Source organism: Rattus norvegicus, chromosome 6 (assembly GCF_036323735.1).
Source record: "Rattus norvegicus strain BN/NHsdMcwi chromosome 6, GRCr8, whole genome shotgun sequence".
Taxonomy (NCBI): domain Eukaryota; kingdom Metazoa; phylum Chordata; class Mammalia; order Rodentia; family Muridae; genus Rattus; species Rattus norvegicus.
The window spans coordinates 85361862-85383252 of NC_086024.1; the positions used below are offsets into that span (position 1 = coordinate 85361862).

Sequence of the window (21391 nt, forward strand, 5' to 3'; positions counted from 1 at the left end):
TCTCTCTAGCTAAAATCCTAAAGTCTATTACATATACCTTAATTACTTAGATAAGCTTCTTATCCCCCTAAATGAGTCCATTTGAGTCTTTTGTTTATTCTCTGGGGAGTATAGTTTTCCCCTCAAGTGTGCCATTGTCCTTCTTCTTATAAGCAATTTGGGCCTTTTCTTCTGTTGTAAATTCTAAGTGAGGCCATCCCTTAGTCCAATCCCAGTTCCCAGTGGCTGTCTCTTGCAGGCTGGCAACCAGGATAAGCTCCTGCATAGCCATTTATCGAGCCACTTGATCTGCTTCGTTATTGGCCCATGCCACTGACTCTCTTCCCTCCTGATGTCCTGGACAATGAATAATACTCACTGTTGCTGACTTTATCAGGGCAAGAGATGGCAAGGGGTAGGGGCAGTCAGGAATGACCATGAACAAGTGGGTTACCCAGCCCATGACAAGGTCCACAGTTCTTCAGGTAGTCCATAAGCTTTACTACCCTACGTTCCTACAGTGGACCTTGAGAGCTTGTTTGGAGGAGTGCAGCTACTTGTGTACCCTTGACTGAAGACCGGTCCAGCTAACCAAACCACAATCATCACAATACAACCCAAAGCAAAATCAAACTCTAATTGTCCAACGTCTGGGATCCACTTACAATCTTCTAGGGTCCTCCAAGGAGTTAGGTCACTTCTCCAACTCTGCCCTTTGTAGCACACACCTTGTCTTCTAGGTTCCAGATACTTGTACTCCGCTGCTGCTGCTGCTGCTGCTCTTGCTGGTCATCTCATGGTACTGGCATCTCCAAAATGCTGCTCTCTTCCGCTGCAACTAGGCTTCACCAATAGCTTCTCACAGGCTCTCTTCACGGTGCCAACCCTCAAATCCTTTGCATGACCCCTTCAGCCCTGGGTCATCAACTACAACTGAGGGTACACCTTCTCCAATGGCCTACCATGGCCTCTCACACTGCCCAAACTCAGCTGCTCTTCATGACTCCTTCATGTCTTCAAAACCAGTACCCCCTGAGTGACTCTTATACACTACTAAGTCCAGCCATAGCACCAAGCACAACCTTGGCTTTCTCTGGAACACAGCCTCTTTGTGCTCTCAGAAATCACTTCCAAGAAGATTTCACATCAATGATGCTGGTCTCTTCTTAATCACCACTAATTTCTTAGCTCCAGCTGACCAACCTCAATTGTTCCTGTAATGCAAAGTTTCTCTTTAGTAGTTATGGTATCTTGTTAATCACAGCTGACTCTTAGCTCCAGCTAACCAAAACCACAGAATCTTCACAATCAAAACAGCAACAACCCTGATAACAGTCTTTCTAGGCTCCAGATGCCTGTTCTTTACTGCTGCTGCTGCTCTTCATGGTACTGGCTTTCTCTGGCCTCACGACTCATCCGGTACTGTTGTACCCTGATAGGAGAGGCACTGGCTTTCGGTCCAACCACAATGGGAGGGACCCTCTCTGCCATCCCCATGCCACCAGTCTTCGCCCAGGCTTTTGGAAATTCTTTTAGCCATTTGCTAATGTTTGGGGCTTCTTGTCCTCTAGTTTTAAAGCCAATATCATGGAAGTGGGAGTACCCCACTTTACTTCAGATCCTGACTGAGTAGACTGAATCTGTGCCTTCAACTTTGTCAACAAGTCTCTTCCCAAGAAAGGCACAGGACATTCATGAATAACCAGAAAGGAATGGTACACCCATCCTTTTCCCAGGTCAACCGTTTGTAATGTGGTCCAAGGATATTGTTTCTGCCCAGTTGCCCCCGCAATATGGTCTTTTTGTCTTTTAATTTTCCCAATGATTGTTTTGGGACTGAATACTCTGCTCTGGTATCCACCAGAAAGTCTATAGGGGTCCCTCCCACATTTAGGGTTACCCTAGACTCAGGGAGGGAGTCTGAGTCCCATCTCCCCTAATCATAGAGGTCTGCCGAAGAAGACAAATAGCATGCAGTCACACAGAAAGACAATCAAAAGATTAACAGACAAAAACAGAAGTGCGGACAAAAAAAAAAAAACAAAAAACAAAAAACAAAAACAAACAAAAAAACAAAAAACAAGTGGCTGCCACGAGATGATTACAAAACTGAACTGATTCAGATGGGAGCTTCTGTGAGCTCACCACAGACAGATGAAGTGGGGAGCAGATTCCACATCACTCCTCCTTCCCAAGGGGAGCAGATCAAAAATAATGATTAAGTCAAAGGTGCCGACATCAAACGCTGGCCACTCTGAGGAACAAAAAGTCTGCCACAGTCCTTTCTTAATCCTAACTGACAGGTTGTGTGCTCTAGCCCTAACTTCAGTCCAACGGTCTAAAGTCAAACTCAGGAGTCATCACAGTCTGTCCCATCATCACAAATAACACAAGACACAAACACAGAAAACAGAGACAAACTAACAGGTCTCACTTCAGTCCAGTTGTCCAGGGTCAAACTCAGAGGGGTCATCACAGTCTGTCCCATCGTCAAAGTCACAAGTAACACAAAACAGAGACCCAAGCATACAGACAAAGACTAACAGACACCTGTCCCCATCTAGACAGGCAAGACCACTCTGCAAAAACAGACGGCCAGAGGACATTTCACTTCTCCAGTCCAGGAGAACTACTGTGTCTTCACCAGCACCCAGACGACTGGGAGTGCGGGTCTTTTCTCCAACTCCAGGAGAATCACCGAATCCTCACCAGCACCCAGACAGGAATCTCCCAGGCGTCCCTGGGGTCCCTACAGACCTGCCGGAACGTCTCCCAGGGTGATGCAGTTGTGAGCCCCTGGCATGTCTACCAATACTCACACCTCGCCTCTTCCAGAGACCCAGGTCTCCATCTCTACCTGACACCACGAGCAACTGCAAAACCAGAACTCAGGAGCAATACAGACCTAGAGTTCAGCCAGCACAGAAACACAAAGACACAGACAATATCTCACGTCCAAGTGAATCTCCAGAAAAGAGGGTGGTCGCTGATCCTGGATGAGCCCCAAAATGAAAGACCCTTGGAGCGGGGAGACCCTCATTCAAGTCTTGGGATGATGCGACCCCCCAAGAACTCATGAGAGACCTATCTTGATGCAATCAACAAGAGGTTTATTGATAGAGACAACAGAAATCAGTGCACTGGGGTCAAGAATTGTATCCCACGCAGGGGTAGAGGTGTTGGAAGAAGGGGTATTTAAAGTAGTTTAAACAATTTGGTAAGAAGTGGTTTTGACTGGCCATGCTTTCTTCTGCTATAAATATCCAGGAATTATATGGAAGTTTTAGAGTAGTACACCATGTTCTATATGTGGCTTGTTGAGAACCATGCAGTTCAGTGCAATGTTGAAGCCTGCCATTACAAATACGGTTTTCTGTTCCTACCTAGGCTGCACATCCCTGGGATTAGTTCATGGGATAATTAGTTCCTCGTGCTTATTTCATAAGTAGAATTTCAAAGCATCCCTCACGTTTAGAGTTAAAGTTCTGAGCCTGAGCCTTTTTAATGTTGGCTACATATTTCATTTTGACATTTTATGCTCATTCATTAAAGCTGTGGGGGCATTTTTCAATCTTAGGTTTCTGATAGTGACAGATTCACAGACTTAAGCTGTGTTACTAATGTTCTCTGTGAAGTAAAGTGCTAAAATGCTGAATAAGAAAAGGCTCAAGGACTGCGGGGTTGCCCTATAATGCAATAATGTAGCTGAACATGCCTTCAAGTACTGCTTTGCATTCATATGTGGCTCTGGATCCTTCTGTCATTACACACAGCATTTTGGAATCTGACCTTATAGAGAATTACTGTGCTATGTCCTCCATAGCTTCTTTAACTTTCCCCCCATCAGTAGCCTTTGCCAAGAGAATATTTTTTAACTCAGTCACAAGTTTTACTTTAGAAACTATTTTTTCTGGGTGAATGGTCTTTCCTTTTAAAAATATTTCCTTCAAGAAGTATTAAGTTAAATATATTAGTCAATGAAAAGTGTGTATTTGTTCTTTGGAACTGACCATATTATGTATACTTTATTTTAGATATGATATGGAAAAGAAAAAGTAATGAGCTGTAACTCTTAAATGTGCTCTAATTTTTTTTAAATAAAATAATCAAATTGCAGTCTGAAGATATCTCCCCTTAAGGTTCTTTAGAGATTTTCTGAGGTAATCTTTAAGCAGATATTTTTTTTTACTTCCAAAATATTTATTATACATCATAAACAAAACTGAAAATAAATTTAACATCTTGTGTATCTATTAAAGTGATTCTAGAATACACAACATATGAAAACATATAGGCTCTGAAACGATATACAAAAGACTATTGAGATAAAAGCATTCTCCTGAGTTAAGGGTAAATCAGGAAATGGAATTTATTATTTATACCACAAATCAATTATTGATTACTATGCAATGTATATCTTTTTTTTTGTGTGTGTGTTCAATATTTTTTTCTTTTCTTTCTTTTTTTTTTTATTAACTTGAGTATTTCTTATTTACATTTCCAGTGTTATTCCCTTTCCCGGTTTATGGGCCAACATCCCCCTAACCCCTCCCTCTCCCCTTCTTTATGGGTCTTCCCCTCCCCATCCTCCCCCCATTGCCGCCCTCCCCCCAACAATCAGATTAACTGGGGGTTCAGTCTTGGCAGGACCAAGGGCTTCCCCTTACACTGGTGATCTTACTAGGATATTCATTGCTACCTATGAGGTCAGAGTACAGGGTCAGTCCATGTATAGTCTTTAGGTAGTGGCTTAGTCCCTGGAAGCTCTGGTTGCTTGTTCATATGGGGTCTCAAGCCCCTTCAAGCTTTCCAATTCTTTCTCTGATTCCTTCAACGGGGGTCCTGTTCTCAGTTCAGGGGTTTGCTGCTGGCATTCGCCTCTGTATTTGCTGTATTCTTGCTGTGTCTCTCAGGAGAGATCTACATCTGGCTCCTGTCTGCCTGCACTTCTTTGCTTCATCCATCTTGTCTAATTGGGTGGCTGTATATGTATGGGCCACATGTGGGGCAGGCTCTGAATGGGTGTTCCTTCTGTCTCTGTTTTAATCTTTGCCTCTCTATTCCCTGCCAAGGGTATTCTTGTTCCCCTTTTAAAGAAGGAGTGAATTTTAAGCAGATTTTTTATGCAGTTTAAAAAATAATTCAAAGATTGTCATGTAATCTAAACCTACTTTCTTCTTAACCCATATCTATTATAATTAACATAAAAATGGGGTGCTCAAAATTTACTTCTGTGTAATGAATGTTAATAAGCAAGTGAAACATGGAGTTCCTATTCTTCATATTTAAAACTTTATTTATTTCCCATAAATATGTATATGTATTACAAATTAGAATGAACATTTATAATATACATTCTTTGAAACTCTCCTTACACCCATTTCTCATAATTAATATTACTATGGTTATGATTTCTTCATAAGATAATCTGTGGAGTCATTTGAAAATGGTGATGAAGGGAAAAGGGATAAAGTGAATTCGGGAAGTGATAGGGAGATGAAGGTAGAGAAGAGAGTAACTTTCTTCACTTCCCCAAGGATAAGAGGATATCAACTGAAATTAACCTTGAGGGCAAATAAAGTGATTTTGTAATGTTTACCTTGAAATAAATTTCAATTCTATGCAGGAAAATAAATGTAAATTTCAAAAGACCTTAACTAATTACCTTTAAATTATGAGGCTATAATTTGCAGCATTTTAAAAACTATTTGCTTATTTAGAATCTGATAATTTATTAAACATTAGTTATATCAATCAAAATGCTTAATCAACTCAATATAAATTTTTTTGCCCCTTATTTTACATACATTTTTTTTGTAGAATTTACAGGTATCATATTGTGTGAATCTAGCTTTTACTACAAATATCATTTACTTCCAGAAACTGAATTTTAGACAGAACTAGCAAGTTAATTATATACATTAACATTATTTAAAATTATGTACTCTATTGGCTTTCCTATCTAATATACAGCTGGTTTAAATTTTAATTGCCTTTACGGAAATGTAACCATTCTTCATAAGCTATATACTTCTCATGTAAGCAGATTCTTCATACTGAACACATAGCTGTCTGAAACTATGTACTCTTCTAAGCCTCACACAATGTAATGAGTGTGTGCATGTGTGTTTGTGTGTTTATTTGTGTGATATGTGTGTGTTTTGTGTTTGTGTGCATGTATAATATGCTAGATAAATACAATACCATCTACTAAGAAGCAACTTATGGTTATAACCTGATAGCGTATGTACACGATTTTAAGTGCAGTTCTGGCCCAGAGGGTTCCAGTAAATTCAATTCTTCCTTATAAACTAGTTAAACCATGTTTAAGACAACATTCCTTCGCAATTCCTTTACCAGTGTGTGTGTGTGTGTGTGTGTGTGTGTGTGTGTGTGTGTGTGTGTGTGTTCTGTTAAAAAAAATCTAGAGCAAAGCCTTTTCTTAGGGACAGATAAAAGATATAGAGATTTCTAATTTTTTCTTACTCTTGCTCTGAAATACTTCAAGAAGTAAAACTTTTCCTCCCCCCCCTTGAATGTGGCATGTGCACAGTGTAGTACACAAATATTTCATAATTAAAGTCCAATTATGGTGATAGATTTTGTTTCTTCATTAAACCAATTGTTAGTTTATTAATTTTTTATGTCTAGCTTCTATTATTTTGGACTATCATGAAATTTAGTGAATGAATTATGAAAGCAGTCCAGAACATTCATCACCTACTGTTGTTCTCTGATCTCAATGTCATTCAGGTTGTCCAGGATGTTACTGAGCAAAACCATAACCAAGTTACTCCAGGAGTTGTTCACAGGAAATTAAAAATGCAGCAATGCAATTTTTAGGTCACCAAGATTTATGTCTTATTGAACTGCTGAACTCTTGCTGTTAGAGGGAAGGGATGATTAGTTGTGTTAATTTTCAGTGTGACATTTACATAAGTGGTGAGGGCTCCAGTAGGGCATTAAATTATTTGTCATATGATCTTGGATGTGGGCTATTATTTGTAAATGTTTTCCAGCAGCTAGTGCCTTTTGCTGTGGTTTTATTCAACGACACAAGATTATTTCCATTTTTAATCAGTATCTCTAATTTAATTTTAAAGTACCTAGGTTTGGCAGTTCTCAAGCTGAGAAAGTGTGTTTTAATAATCGTGTTTATGTGAATCCTTATGACCATTTTTTGCTTGAGAAACTAATTCAAATGAAATGATTTTCCTTTCTCTCTTCTGACACAGGGTTTTGCTGTATTGCTCATTAAACTAAGACTAGTTATTTAGTGCAGGCTGTAAAAACATAGAAACCTTTCTATTTTGCTCTCACATCAAGTGCTGATATATATAAGGACAAACAATTACAAGTAGATATTGGAATTATTAAACTAAAATCTTATATTTTGAATAGTCCACTAAAGATAATAACTATATTATGTAAACTATACTTTCATGATTTTTAAATAAGTTGAAAGCTAGTAGAAGGGATATCTTTCAGTTGGTAATATTTTAAAACAGTTAACTTAGTACAACATGGAGAACAAACAGCAAGATGAGTAAATGCTCATGGTTTACTTACAATAAATATGCTTGCCTTTGGAATTGGCATAGGGAAATTATTTCCTTGTTAATCATAAGATTAATATACTATATGTTGGGCCCATGATTGTTCAAAATCTGGGGATTTAAAGAAGGAATAGTAAATAATATATCATTTTTGTTCTTATAGATGTCCTTTCCTTTCTTAAATGTGCTAAACTTATACAGTTTTAAGAAAAAAACAAAAGTTATTATGTGTTCTATAAGACAGTTTCATATCCACTATACTTTGAAATAAATAAACATTTGTATTCATGTGTCACAGCAATGATCAAAGATGAGACTGATAATTTGGCAGTAAGACAAATACGGAAAGAAAAGTGAGAGAATTATGTAAATATATTTACATAAATTTTAATTGACTTGGTATGAATTTCTCACCATGCACCCTAATTACACTCATTTCCAAGTCCTTTCATATCAGACCTCTGACCTCCTAACTTCCCTCCTAAAGTAAAATAAAATAAAAACAAAATAAGATAAATAATAAAAAACATCTGACCAAGGAAGATGTGAAATGTTATATTATTTCACACAGTATTCCCTTTTGTCCTAAAAGTTTTCCTTGCAAATATACATTTGACACACCCATACTGCAGCTTTGGTTCCCATGACCTGCCTCTACATGTGCTCTAGCAGCTCATAGATGTGGTAAATGTTGGGGTGGTTAGCTCAAAGCCCTATATCTGGGCGTGGGTGGCATCTGATTTGGTTAGCTCACCCAAAGCCATGCTATCAGGACCAGCACCCAGCATTGCTCAGGGGAGAGGTTGGGCCAGCTCTCCAGAGGCCTCTGAGGATTGGACTTCAGAAATCAATGTGGCTTCAGAAGGTATTCCAGACCACAGATGATGACATGGCCTTTGGTGGTAACCAAGACGGAGCACAGACATTGACATAAACTCCTGCTGCAATCAGGCCACAGACTTAGACACAGTCCTTGGTGACAGAACATGCCTGTCTTCACCATGGCCTGCAGTAGCAGCACAGGCCTCTCACATCAGGCTGCAAAAGACCAGTCTTGGTCTGTGGTGATCTGATAGGATGCATTGGATTGCTTCAATCTCCTTGGACCTGTTGAGGCCTGTTATGTGAACAAATATATTGTCGATTTTGGAGACATTAACATGAGGTGCTGAGAAGAAGGTATATTCTTTTGTTTTAGGATGAAATGTTCCATAGAAATCTGTTAAATCCATTTGTTTCATAACTTCTGTTAGTTTCACAGTGTCTCTGTTTTGTTGCTGTTTTTGTGATCTGTCCATTGTTGAGAATGATGTGTTAAAGTTTCCCCCCATTATTGTGTGAGACACACTACATGTTTTGAGCTGTAGTAGAGTTTCTTTTATGAATGTGGGTGCCCTGGCATTTGGAGCATAGATGTTCAAATTTGAGGGTTCATCTTGATTTTTCCTGTGATAAGTATGAAATAACCTCCCTTATCTTTTTGGTAACTTTTGGTTGAAAGTCTATAATATTCGATATTAAAATGGCTATGCCAACACCAGTCACAGACTAAGGTAAAAAACTCAGGTGACAACATGTTGGCAAGGATGTGGAGAAAGACAAACACTCCTCCATTGTTAGTGGGATTGCAAGCTGGTACAACCACGCTGGAAATAAGTCTGGACCTTCCTCAGAAAATTGGATATAATACTACCCGAGGACCCAGCTAAACCTTCTGTGCATATACCCTAAAATGCTCCAACATATAACAAGGACATATACTCCACTATGTTCATAGCAGCCTTATTTATAATAGTCAGGAGATGGAAAGAACCCAGATGTATCTCAACAGAGGAATGGATACAGAAACATCTACACAATGGAGTACTACTCAGCTATCAAAAACAATGACTGCATGAAATTCCTAGGCAAATGTATCAAGCTCGAAAATATCATCATGAGTGAGGTAACCCAATCACAAATGAACACACAGTATATGCATTGACTAGTAAGTGGATATTAGCCCAAAAGTTTAGAAAACCGAGAAACAAATTTCCAGACCACATGAAGCTCAAGAAGAATGAAGACCAAAGTGCGGATTCTTCAGTCCATCTTAGCAGTGGAACAGAAATATTAATAGGAGAAAATACAGAGACAAAGTTTGGAGAAGATACTGAAGGCAAGGCTATCCAACGACTGCCCTACTTGGGGATCCAGCCCATATTTATATACAGCCACCAAACCCAGACAATATTGCTGATATCAAGAAGTGTATGCTAACAGGAGGCTGATAAAGTTGTCTCCTGAGAGGCACTGCCAGAGCAAGACAAATACAGAGGCAGATGCTCTCAGCCAACCACTGAACTCAGAACAGGGATCCCTACTGTAGCAGTTAGAGACAGGATTGAAGGAGCTGAAGGGGATTTAATCCCCACAAGAATATATCAACCAACCAGAGCTTCTAGGGACTAAACCACCATCCAAAGAGTACACATAGACAGACCCATGACCCCAGCTGCAAATGTAGCATAGGATGGCCTTGTTGGGCACCAATGGGACGAGAAGCCCTTGGTCCTGCCAAGGCTCAACCTGCCAGTGTAAGGGACTATCAGGGTTGGGAGGTAGGAAGGGAGTGGGTGGAGGGGTAGAGGAGTACCCTCATAGAAGAAGGGGGGACTGGGGGGGTTTATTGAAGGGAAACCAGGGAAGGGGATAACATTTGAAATGTAAATAAAGGCCCAGGTTGGAGCCAAGATGGAGGAGTACGCCCGCGAGCCGTGCCCCTGGAGAATTGTGGATGACTGTTACGGTGCCTTTACCATGGGTACCATAGGTGGCGGCATCTTCCAGGCCTTCAAAGGTTTTCGAAATTCTCCAGTGGGAGTAAACCACAGACTCCGAGGGAGTTTAACAGCTATTAAAAACAGGGCTCCACAATTGGGAGGTAGCTTTGTAGTTTGGGGAGGCCTGTTTTCCACGATTGACTGTGGTATGGTTCAAATAAGAGGCAAAGAAGACCGCTGGAACTCCATCACTAGTGGTGCCTTAACAGGAGCCATCCTGGCAGCAAGAACTGGACCGGTAGCCATGGTTGGGTCAGCTGCGATGGGCGGCATTCTCCTAGCTTTAATTGAAGGAGCTGGTATCCTGTTGACCAGGTTTGCCTCGGCACAGTTTCCTAATGGCCCTCAGTTTGCTGAAGACCACTCCCAGTTGCCTTCAAGCCAGTTGCCGTCCTCACCGTTTGGAGACTACCGACAGTATCAGTAGGACTTGGTCCCCAGGATTCCTGGACCTGGGTGGACTGCAGTTTGGTAGGGTTTCAGAAGATCAAGTTACAGTCTGTTGAAAGGCTTAGGTGGGACACCGGTGGCCTAGCGGGACATCAAGAGGCATTTAGCACATTTTTCTATTTGAAAGAGACTCAGAGGGTGGAAAAGATACCGAGTTTATTTATTCATGCTTGGATTGCATCTGTGATCAAAATAAATGTCTAATATCATTTAAAGAATGTATATGAACTTAGAAGATAAAGGACCAAAGGCCACATAACAGTGAAACGCGACTGTCCTTCCTTCGGGACTTCTCTGCCTGGTGCTTATGTACAGTTGTTCAGACAATAAAAGGCTTCTGGGACTTGAAAAAAAAAGAAATGTAAATAAAAAATCCAATAAATAAAGAAAAAAATCCAATAAAAAATAGAATGGCTACTGCTTTATATTTCTTGGGACTATTTGCTCCAAAAAATTTTCCAGACTTTTTCTTTGAGATAATATTTTTCTTTTTCCATGAGATACATTACCTGTATGCAGTAAAATGCTGGGTCCTGTTTAAGTATTAGTCTGTTAGTCAATGTCTTTTAATTGATGAATTTGATTCAATTGATGTTCAGAGATGTTAAGGAAAAGTGATTGTTTCCTTCTGTTATTTTTGGTTTTAGAGGTGGAATTATATTTGTGTGGCAATTTTCTTTTTGGGTTTGTTGAAACAAGATTGCTTTCTTGCTTTTTTCAGGATCTAATCGCTTTCATAGATTTTTTTGTGTGAAATATGGTGTAATTCTGATATGTCTGCCTTCATATGCTACTTGCTCTTTTTCTTTTACCTTTTTAAATATTCTTTCTTTGTACATTTCTTTGTAAATATTCTTTCTTTTAAATATTCTTTCTGTACATTTGGTATTTTGATTGTTATGTGACAGAAGGAGTTTCATTTCTGGTCCAGTCTATTTGGAGCTCTGTAGGCTTCTGGAATGTTCATGGGCATCTCTTTCTTTGTTAGGGAAGTTTTCTTCTATAATTTTGTTGACAATATTTACTGGCCCTTTAAGTTGGGCATCTCTTTCTTTGTTAGGGAAGTTTTCTTCTATAATTTTGTTGACAATATTTACTGGCCCTTTAAGTTGGGCATCTCTTTCTTTGTTAGGGAAGTTTTCTTCTATAATTTTGTTGACAATATTTACTGGCCCTTTAAGAGATCTTCCATCTCTGTATACCTATTATCCTTAGATTTGATCTTCTCATTGTATCCTGAATTTTCTGTATGTTTTGAGTTAGGAACTTTTTGCATTTTGTATTTTCTTTGACTATTGCGTCAATGTTTTCTATGGTATCTTCTGCACCTGAGATTCTCTCTTCTATGTCTTGTATTCTTTTGGTGATGTTTGCATCTGTGACTCCTGATCTCTTTCCTAGGTTTTTTATTTCTTTATTGCTTCTATTTCAATTTTTAAATCCTGGATTGATTTTTTCAATTCTTTCACCTGTTTGGTTGTGTTTTTCTGTAATTCTTTAAGAGATTTTTGTGTTTCTTTTTTAACGGCTTCCTTCTACCTGTGTTGTCCTGTATTTCTTTAAGGGAGTCATTTATGTCCTTCCTAAAGTCCTCTGTCATCATTGTGAGATGTTATTTTAAATCTGAATCTTGCTTTCCAGTTAGTGGCATCTGGAACTTGCTTTAATGAAAGAACTAGGTTTGGATGATTCCAAGTTGCCTTGTTTTGAGTTGCTTATGTTCTTATGCATGTCTCTTGCAATCTGGTTATCTCTAGTGATACCTGTCTTTGCTGTCTCTGAATGGAATCTGTCCCTCCTTTGATCCTTGTTGTGTGAGATCTCCTCAGAGCCCTGCTCTATCTGAGATTCTGTGATTCTGGGGTCCTGTGGGCCTGAGGTCCTGGGTGTGTCAGAGCTCCTGGGAGTCAAGCTTTTTCAGGGTATTGCAGGAGTGTGTGGGGAGACAGACCCCTGGGTTTGCTCCAGACACTGGTGCAAGCTGGAAGGAACATGTACCTCTGGTTGTCCAGGGGTTTGTCTTTTTCCTGGTTCCTGTGGGGTTCCCAGTTATGCTAGATGTTGGAGAATATATTGTGGCCTCAACTGTGATCTTGAGTTTGTCAGTGTTCCAGTGCTCCTAGTTATGCCTCGGGAGCTTCCTCTGTGATCCTGTGATCCTGTGATCCTGTGATTCTGGGTGCTATAGTAGTAGGTACAGAGCCAGCACTCCAGGTATGCTCTGGGTACACATTCAAACTGTGATTCTAGGAGTGTTAGAGCACCTGGAAGTCAGGCTTCCTCTAGGTGTTGGGGACTGTGTGTGCAGTCAGTGCCCAAGGTCTGCTCAGGGCACTGGTTCAAACTGGAAGGGCATAAATTCTTAATATAATATATTGCAAGAAAGAAAATGCATATTCTACACAAAATGGATCTTTTCATGAAGAACTAGAGTTTAGGTGAAGAGTATGTCATTTCCTGTCTTGTACATGCTTTGTGAAAATAGACTCTTGTTGCTCTTCAGTAATTCCTCCCTGTGGATTAAGACAACAATCTGAAGTATTTGTATTGATTGCTACAATGAAACAGTATAAGACACAATGACAGAACATGCAATTAACAACAATAAGTTAAGTATTTATAAGCAGTTTTTGATTCCTTTTCTTTGTTCTGCTTGCCTCCTCTAAAGACTCCCCCCATTCAGCCAGGTGTGGAGAAGACATGTAGTAGCTGATAACCTTCCGTCTGACATCACTCTCAGAACCAGCATTGGAAATGCGTTTACCCTGCCAGTCTTCTGCAGCAGCCAGGCCAAGCACTGACTCCTTCATGGTAGTAAGGAACTCTTCAGACTCCAGAAGTAAGTTGCACACATTCGGTTTCATCATTGCCTGTAAGTTTAAAGGCATTTTCCGTATGGTAACCAGAAGTTTTGCAAACTGGTAGTCTAAATGGAAGTCAGAATTGTTCATTATTGTTTGTAATGTTTTTGTATCTTATTTTTGAGTTCAATATTTCTGGAGATGAAAAGTGTATTAGCTTTTACATTGATATCTACATCCGTATAAAATGTTCTGGTTTCTTTTCATGCTCATGATTTGCAAGCATTGTAGGAGACATTTGCAACCTTGTGATTTGGACAAGAAAAAGGCTAGAAGAATAATTTTGTGATGCATAAACAGATTTAGAATGAACATGCATTGTATCAAACTCATTTTAGCGAGTTATGAAAACCCAAGGCCTTAGTTAGCAGAATGAGTTGCTCTTGTAAAGAATACCTTGCATGATTGGCTGACTTATGGAATGGAGCAGTCTGTGTTTTATTTAGAGTTCGTGACAGACTATGAAAGTGTTCATTAGCAAAATTAAAAGAAATGGCAATTACATGTAGGACAAATGAATTATACATAGAAAATTTGAATACTTGGAAAATACAAAACATACTGTATATAACACCCCCCAAAACCTTGCTTTGAGTTATTTGTCTATGACTTTCTTAAGTTCTAATAAGTCAGGTAAATGCATTGTTTCCTGGATTATATTTATAGTATTCAGCAATAAAAATTTTTTTCCTGTAAAAAATTCTTTTATAAAATATTGATTTGGTATATTTCAAATATTATTATTTTACTGGAGGCATTTTTGTCTTTCAAATACACATACATATGTCTATGTTTATGAATATATGCACATGCACATATGCATGTGTGTCTTGCATTGCAGACACTAATTACTGATTTATGGAATGTATTCGCTTCAAATGTCCATACTCAGAAAATATCTGTGGGTTCATTTTTATAAACTGCATAGGTTTGGCTTAACTTCAAATGCATATTATTTGTGTAGTAATAAAATTATCCCTAAGAGAGTGGCAAGGAGGTGCTTGATAAGCACAGTTTAATTTAGCAGCCCATTGTAAGGCTAGGAAGCCTTCAGTACAAATGTATATGCTATTAATGGAGAATAAAGACTAGTGTTGATAAATACTTTCCTTATTATGATACTAATTATGTGAAACCACAGTATTCAACAGGCTGCTTGTTATGGCTTTCATGCCCAAATTCATGTTAGAGGACTGCCTTAAGATGGAAAATCACATCTAGATTATATAAAAACTAATTCATAATTTTGTATTTGTACCATAAAATACGCAGTTGGCAAATTATAGATCATTACTGTAGTGAAACATTTCTTTTGTGTATATTTTTATTCCTCTACCAATTCAACATGCTTTATTAATTTACTTTGTGAACTTTATACTGAACAGAACACATTCATTTTTTATCTTAATTTATTTTTTATTTAATCACTACATCCTGGTCACTGCCCCCACTCCCTGTCACTGTCTTTCACAATCTCTCCTTCCATAGATTCTATTTCTTTTCCTCTGAAAGGCTGAAAGACCCCTCCTAATGTATCCCAACTGTTGCACAAGTCTCTGAGGAGCTAGAAACAATGAATAGAACATCTTGAAAAAAACTTGCTAGGTTTTCATCTTTCATAAATCCTAAGAAAATGAAAGATGAAATCTATTCACAATGTAATGTCAGACATGTCAATGAAATATTTTTTTTCATTTTCTGATGATAAACTTAGCTTTTATCTTAATAATAGGATTTGTCTTTAGAAAAGTTTTTAGCAAATGAAATATATTTATTTATGTGTTTTCCTTTATTAATCACAGAACAATGAAATGAAATACATTTTTATATACTAGTAGGTATATAAGCCCCAAATATTTATTTAACTAATGACTGTGGACTGCCAAAGAACAGGGTTAATATATGAAAAGCAATTGTTGCATGTTAATTTTTAATATTTTTTGCTCTGTTTCATTTGGGTTTTAAATTACAAGTCTATTATTTTAAAGATTGGAACTTCTAGTTTTTTCTTTCTTTCTTTCTTTCTTTCTTTCTTTCTTTCTTTCTTTTTCTTTTCCTTTCCTTTTCTTTTCTTTTCTTTTTAAATAGGGAATAATGTTAGGATAAAAATCCTAGACTGAATTAACTACCTTGAAAAAACAGAAAATGCATTCCCAGTCTGGAGCTAATTTCAAACTGTTCTTTGAAAAGTCATAGCATATCACTAGTGTTTCTCTTTTCAACAAGTATAATGGTGTTTATTTCATTCTTGAGAATGAAATAGAGAATGGAGAAAGCAATTGAAATACTTCCTTCAACTCAGCTGCCTCAGGGAAGCTGAGGTAACTGACCACTGTTGCTTTAGTGGTATTTCTCTATGCCATTTTAGTTTATTGCCAGCAAAAGCATAATTTTTCCATTCCATCTCTTCCTAACTTAAGTTTTGTAAAAAAAAAAGCTATTCAGGAAACAAAAAGTTATACATAATCATGTCTGAATAGCAAATCTTCTCATGTATACACGCTTGCGTGAGTGAATGCATATGCATGATAAACTGTCGTGGGAATACATAATAGCGACAAGATCTCCATAATCTATTGTACATTCTAAAACATAATTGTGTTTAATAATAAACAATATTTAAGTTATTTTACACAAATTACAGTTTTAAGGTTTACAAATTATTCCTTATAATAAGATTGATGGTACTAGGCATATGTGGTGTATTGTGCAGAATAATTTCTTATAGTAGAGCTATTTAAAGGTAAGAAGTATCACCTTGAAATGCCTAGTACTAATTAATAAACCATTAATTAATTTTATGGTTTTAAACATTTTTATGAGAATACAACATGCTCAACCAGATGAATTCAATTTTCACATTTTATATGTTTATATGCATGAATTTAGACTGTACAATTCACATAAATCAACAAAACACAAATCATCAATAGAAGAACATTTCCTTAATTGAGAAAGGTTATGTGGTTATATTAAGCGAGTATAAACTGAATTCAGTAATTCCAAAATGAAGATCAGGGTAAGAACCTGTTAAATTATGCATTTCGTAGTACAAAAAGAAGAAATGCAAAACCTTTAAAAGATTCTCAAATAAAGCCAACCTAAATCAGATTCTACTAAACATTATGTTCAGTACATATCTTGAAATCCATTTTCACTAAGACACAACTTATTACCTAAGTGCTTTGCATTTAACATGCTTCAAAGGACTCTTAGTTAATTTTAAAATAAATCCTGTTCATATCTTTGACTGCCTCTGAAAGGTAATGATAGGAACCTGCTATCAGCAAGCAGGTCTAGAAATATGGTAGAAATATCAAACTCCTAAGGGAAGAGGGAGGTTGACAAGGCCAGTTGTCAACCTAAGCCAGCAGCAATTAAGCACCACCAAACTTTGCTAGCACCGAGAATTCCGTTAGGTAAATCATGTTCCCTCTTCGCATTTGACAAATGTCTCCCTTCATCTAATCTGCTAAGACTTATCTAAATAAACAAGACCCGGCTTTTGCTTTTCTGAAGCAGGTACGAAAGAATATAAATCAAAATTCTCATTAAACCACAATTACACACTTGTAGGGGAGTAAAGATAACACAGAAGTGCAGGACCTACCACAGGGTAAACAAGAATTGAAAAGTAAAAATTGTCATGTGGCTTGAGTGTGTGAAATAGCATCATCCAAGACAATGAAGATAGATTAATTGGAAATTGAATTTGTCTGGCTCTCAGAGATAGATTTCAACCTCACACGGCTGTTAATGAGTTGATGTGTTGTCCTTTTGAGATAAAAATCCCAGAAGCTTGAGTGACAATACAGCCTTCCAAAAGCCTGTAAGGGCTGAGAACAGAAATAATTTGGCTTAGCTGGCTGATCTTGATGGAGAGTCTGTTGTCTGTGCTTCGGGTTTGTGTTGGCTTGCAGAACTGCTGGTACAATATTTCCTACAGAGCAGTGCCCTGTCCAGAGGTCTGCACAGATGCTCGCTGCCTTTGAAGATAGTGATTACACTACATTTAGGGCTAGGAGAAATTAATGCCCTGTGAGAAGCACTCTCAGCAATGAGCTTTCAGTGAGTGCAAGCAAGCTGCATTGTTAGGTATTGGCTTAGAAATAAATCAGGACAAGCCAATTTATACTAATTCAATTTTAGGTTCTCTTGGTTACTCTGATGAACACCCCTTTCTGTAGTTAACCAACATGTATCAGTGACGGCAACCATGGAGCAATGTCAGATTTAGAATATTATGGGTAAATGCATACATCTCTCATCAACATTAAACAGATTGTGGGAAGCATTGCATCTAGAAAAATCTTGGCAGTCTATCCAAAGGCTACTTTTAGTGAAAATCCATGTTTTACTGTGGGAGGTAATTCAGAATAAAAGAATCTTAATGCTATACCTCCAACAATACTTCCAGTGTTTTCTATGTGAACGGACTAAGTAATAGGTAAAGAACTGTCAACTAAGAAGATTAAGAATATAAGAAAACTGGGAGACTTGCGTTTGAAGTATGAAGTTAGATGGCGTACTTGACTGCTGCAATAGCGATTTGACACAAACATACTTCTAGAATTGTTAAAGAAATTAATAATGAAATTGATAAAAAAAGAATGCAGTGGGGATGGTTGACATATGGGCTGTGTTTGGGCTGTTGTCCAATGATCACCTCCTTTGTCCCTGCTGAACACCCACACATACTGTCTGTCTGTGACATCGGATGGTGGTAATTTGTATCCATGTCTAATTAACCTCAATTTTGGACTTGGTAATATTCAAGAAGTGATTGACTTGGCATGAAAATAAGTTTCTATGATAAGCCTGACATACCCAAGGCAGGAGCATTGGCTTAGGCTATAGATTGAGGATTCTGTTGCTTTCGACTCATCTGTGTCTTGTAAGGTGGTATTTTCCCCTGATCCCAGGCAAGCTTAAATCTGTGATAAGAATCAAGGTTTCCTTTTGATAATTTGTACACAGATAGAGATTGATATGATAAGTTTTGTATCCTTAACATATTGCTTAATATCTAAAACAAACCACATTTTAGCATTGACTTACTTATTAATGATTTGAGTATAGAGTTCCATTAAAATAAATGAGCTCTACTTAGATTATTTCAGTGATTTCTATGGTAATGATTCAGACAAAGAAATAATTCACAACTTGAAAATCTGACTTTATTATTTATGCAGTAAAAAAATAAATACAGCAAGAATTTTCTGTGTCAAAAGAGGGCTTGTAACATAGGCTCACAACTTTTATTATGTGGATTTTTAGTACGTATTATCAGGTTTATATTGTTAGACTTTTCTAATGTGTCTTATATTCATGCTTAAACAAAACAGTAGATTTTCCCAACCCTGTACCAGGTTTATTAAAGAGTGATTCTGTTTGGTCTGTACAGTTTTAGTGAGTGTGCATCTCTGCATTGATGAGCTTTTTATGTCGTCAGACAGAAATGCTTCCACCTGGAAAATAGACCAAAGAAAATGGCATCAGATATAGTGATGCCATCAGGGCACCAGCAGGCATCTGAGATGTTGTAAGGTAGATTCCGGTTCTTTATCTATTCACACAGCATAAGGAGATTGTGCAGAATGCTTAGTTTGTTTGAGGAATGCTATTAGACTGCAAATAAAAATTTCTGTACTATTTACAGACAAAATTTAGAAATGTAGGCAGTTATATAAGGTTATTTGTCTAACAGATTTTTATAAAGCCTCAGGAGGAAAGTAATGATTGATGAAGATAACACAAAAGGAAATGTCATACAAGAATCATCAGCTATATCTTATTTGCGCTTTGCCTGTTCTGATAGTTTCATTCTAATTTATTTTTGAACAGGATGTCCATAAGAATTAAGTAGGACCTTCTGTTCTTGTATACTTTAAATCTCAAGAATAAAGTTTGCTATGTAGACTTAGACACATGTTTCATGTAAATAAAAAAGTATAGCATTTTACCTCTGGGAATGATGTTCTTTTGTGAGCCAATTCTGTACATCAGTTTAAACATGAAAAACATAGTCACTTTGGTTCATATCACAGATAATATGACATACAATTTTGACCAACTCACAGAAAAGTCACCAAAAAATCAATATTTACATAATAATTTAAATATAAAATAATGTTTTTGTAAAAAATATAAATGAGGAAAACAGTAAATAAATATCAGTTTTACTATAAAAAGTATACCATTCTTCAACAGGTATATATATACAAGGCAGTATGACATGTATAGGAAATAAATAATAAACAACACAGGAGAAATAATTAAAGCTGCCACTTGAAATACTAAGAAATAAAGAGGTTACCATGTTAAATGAAATAGGTTAGCCTGACGAGAATAAAACAAATACCATGCGATCTCACTGATATTTGGAATCCATGAAATATAAAAATCAGAGGAGAAGGGGAATGAGGAAAGTTTGAGGCCAGCCAGAAAAAGGAGGAAATGCAACTGTTGATCATTACCTAATGAATTTCCATTAGACAGGAGTGAGTAGTGATGGTTTCGTATTACAGATTATGGTAACTGCACATCAGAGGCTTACTGGCATTTCAGAGATTAGGGCTCTAAGTTTGAAAGTTTTCATTCCTGAGAAATGACAAATATGGCAATTGATGTACATATACTAAATTGAACATTATAAAATCTTTTGTAGAAACACCATAAGGAATTTCATTTATATGTATGGTTTTGTGCTTCTATGCATTCAAAAAAAGAAATGGGTAGTGTTGAAGAGATCACTCTACAGTAAAGTTACTTTGATTTCTAGCATATTGACTTAACCTGGATTCCACACTGGAAGGAGGGAGCCATATTCTAAAAGCTGTACTCAAACCCTTTGGTGTACTGCATGTCCATACTTACATAAGCACATATCATATGCACACATGCACAAATATATTATTAATAATAATATATTAAATGCTTTTATAAAGGAGAATGATTACGATGGCACAGTTTAAGATATAAATAACACATTAGTGGTACACAGTTTAAAAACATAACACAATAACACCGGAATCTTTCTTTTTATTAGATATATTTCTTTATTTAAATTTCAAATGTTATTCCATTTCCTGGTTTCCAGTCCATAAGACCCCATCCCCTCCCCCTCCCACATCTGGGCGTTCCCCCCATCCAGCACCCCTTACCACCCAAGTCTGATATTTCCCTGCACTGGGGATCCAAACTTGGCAGGACCAAGAACTCCCCCCTTCCACTAGTGCCCAAACAAGGCTACACATGCAATTGGAGCCGTGGGTCAGTCCATGTATAGTCTTTGGGTAGAGGTTTAGTCCCTGGAAGCTCTTGTTAGTTGGCATTGTTTCTCTTATGGGATTGCAAGCCCTTTCGGCTTTTTCAATCCTTCCTCTAATTTCCCCCCAAGGGGGTCCTGTTCTTAGTTCAGTGGTTTGCTGCTAGCATTGACCTCTGAATTTGACCTGCTCTAGATGTGTCTCTCAGGAGAAATCTATATCCGGTTCCTTTCAGCATGCAATTTTTAGCTTCAACAGTCTTATCTAGTTTTGGTGGCTGTATAAATATGGTCCTCATGTGGGGCAGGTATAAAGGATGAGAAACTCTACATATTCTCATCTTCTTAGTATGAAATGCATTATTATAGTCTGTGAACATACAAATTTTTCACCTTAATGTTAATTATAAATTAAGCATTTCTGTATGAACAGACAGTTGCTGAAATTCAAAAATA

At 37.5% G+C, this 21391-nt stretch overlaps 1 protein-coding gene and 1 pseudogene across 5 annotated transcripts in view; both read left to right on the top strand.

Moving 5' to 3' along the window:
- Nucleotides 1-21391, top strand: part of Lrfn5 (leucine rich repeat and fibronectin type III domain containing 5) — a 356408-nt gene that overhangs the window by 160397 nt on the left and 174620 nt on the right. For 4 of the 5 annotated variants that reach the window (XR_593049.4, XR_001838166.3, XM_039112241.2 and 1 more), the window contains exon 2: nt 13476-13646. The exons of the other annotated variant lie outside the window; for it this stretch is intronic. The gene's annotated coding sequence lies outside the window, so the exon portion shown is untranslated. The remainder of the gene's footprint in view (nt 1-13475; nt 13647-21391) is intronic. 5 annotated transcript variants of the gene reach the window in all.
- Nucleotides 10243-11066, top strand: Timm17al1 (translocase of inner mitochondrial membrane 17a-like 1; annotated as a pseudogene).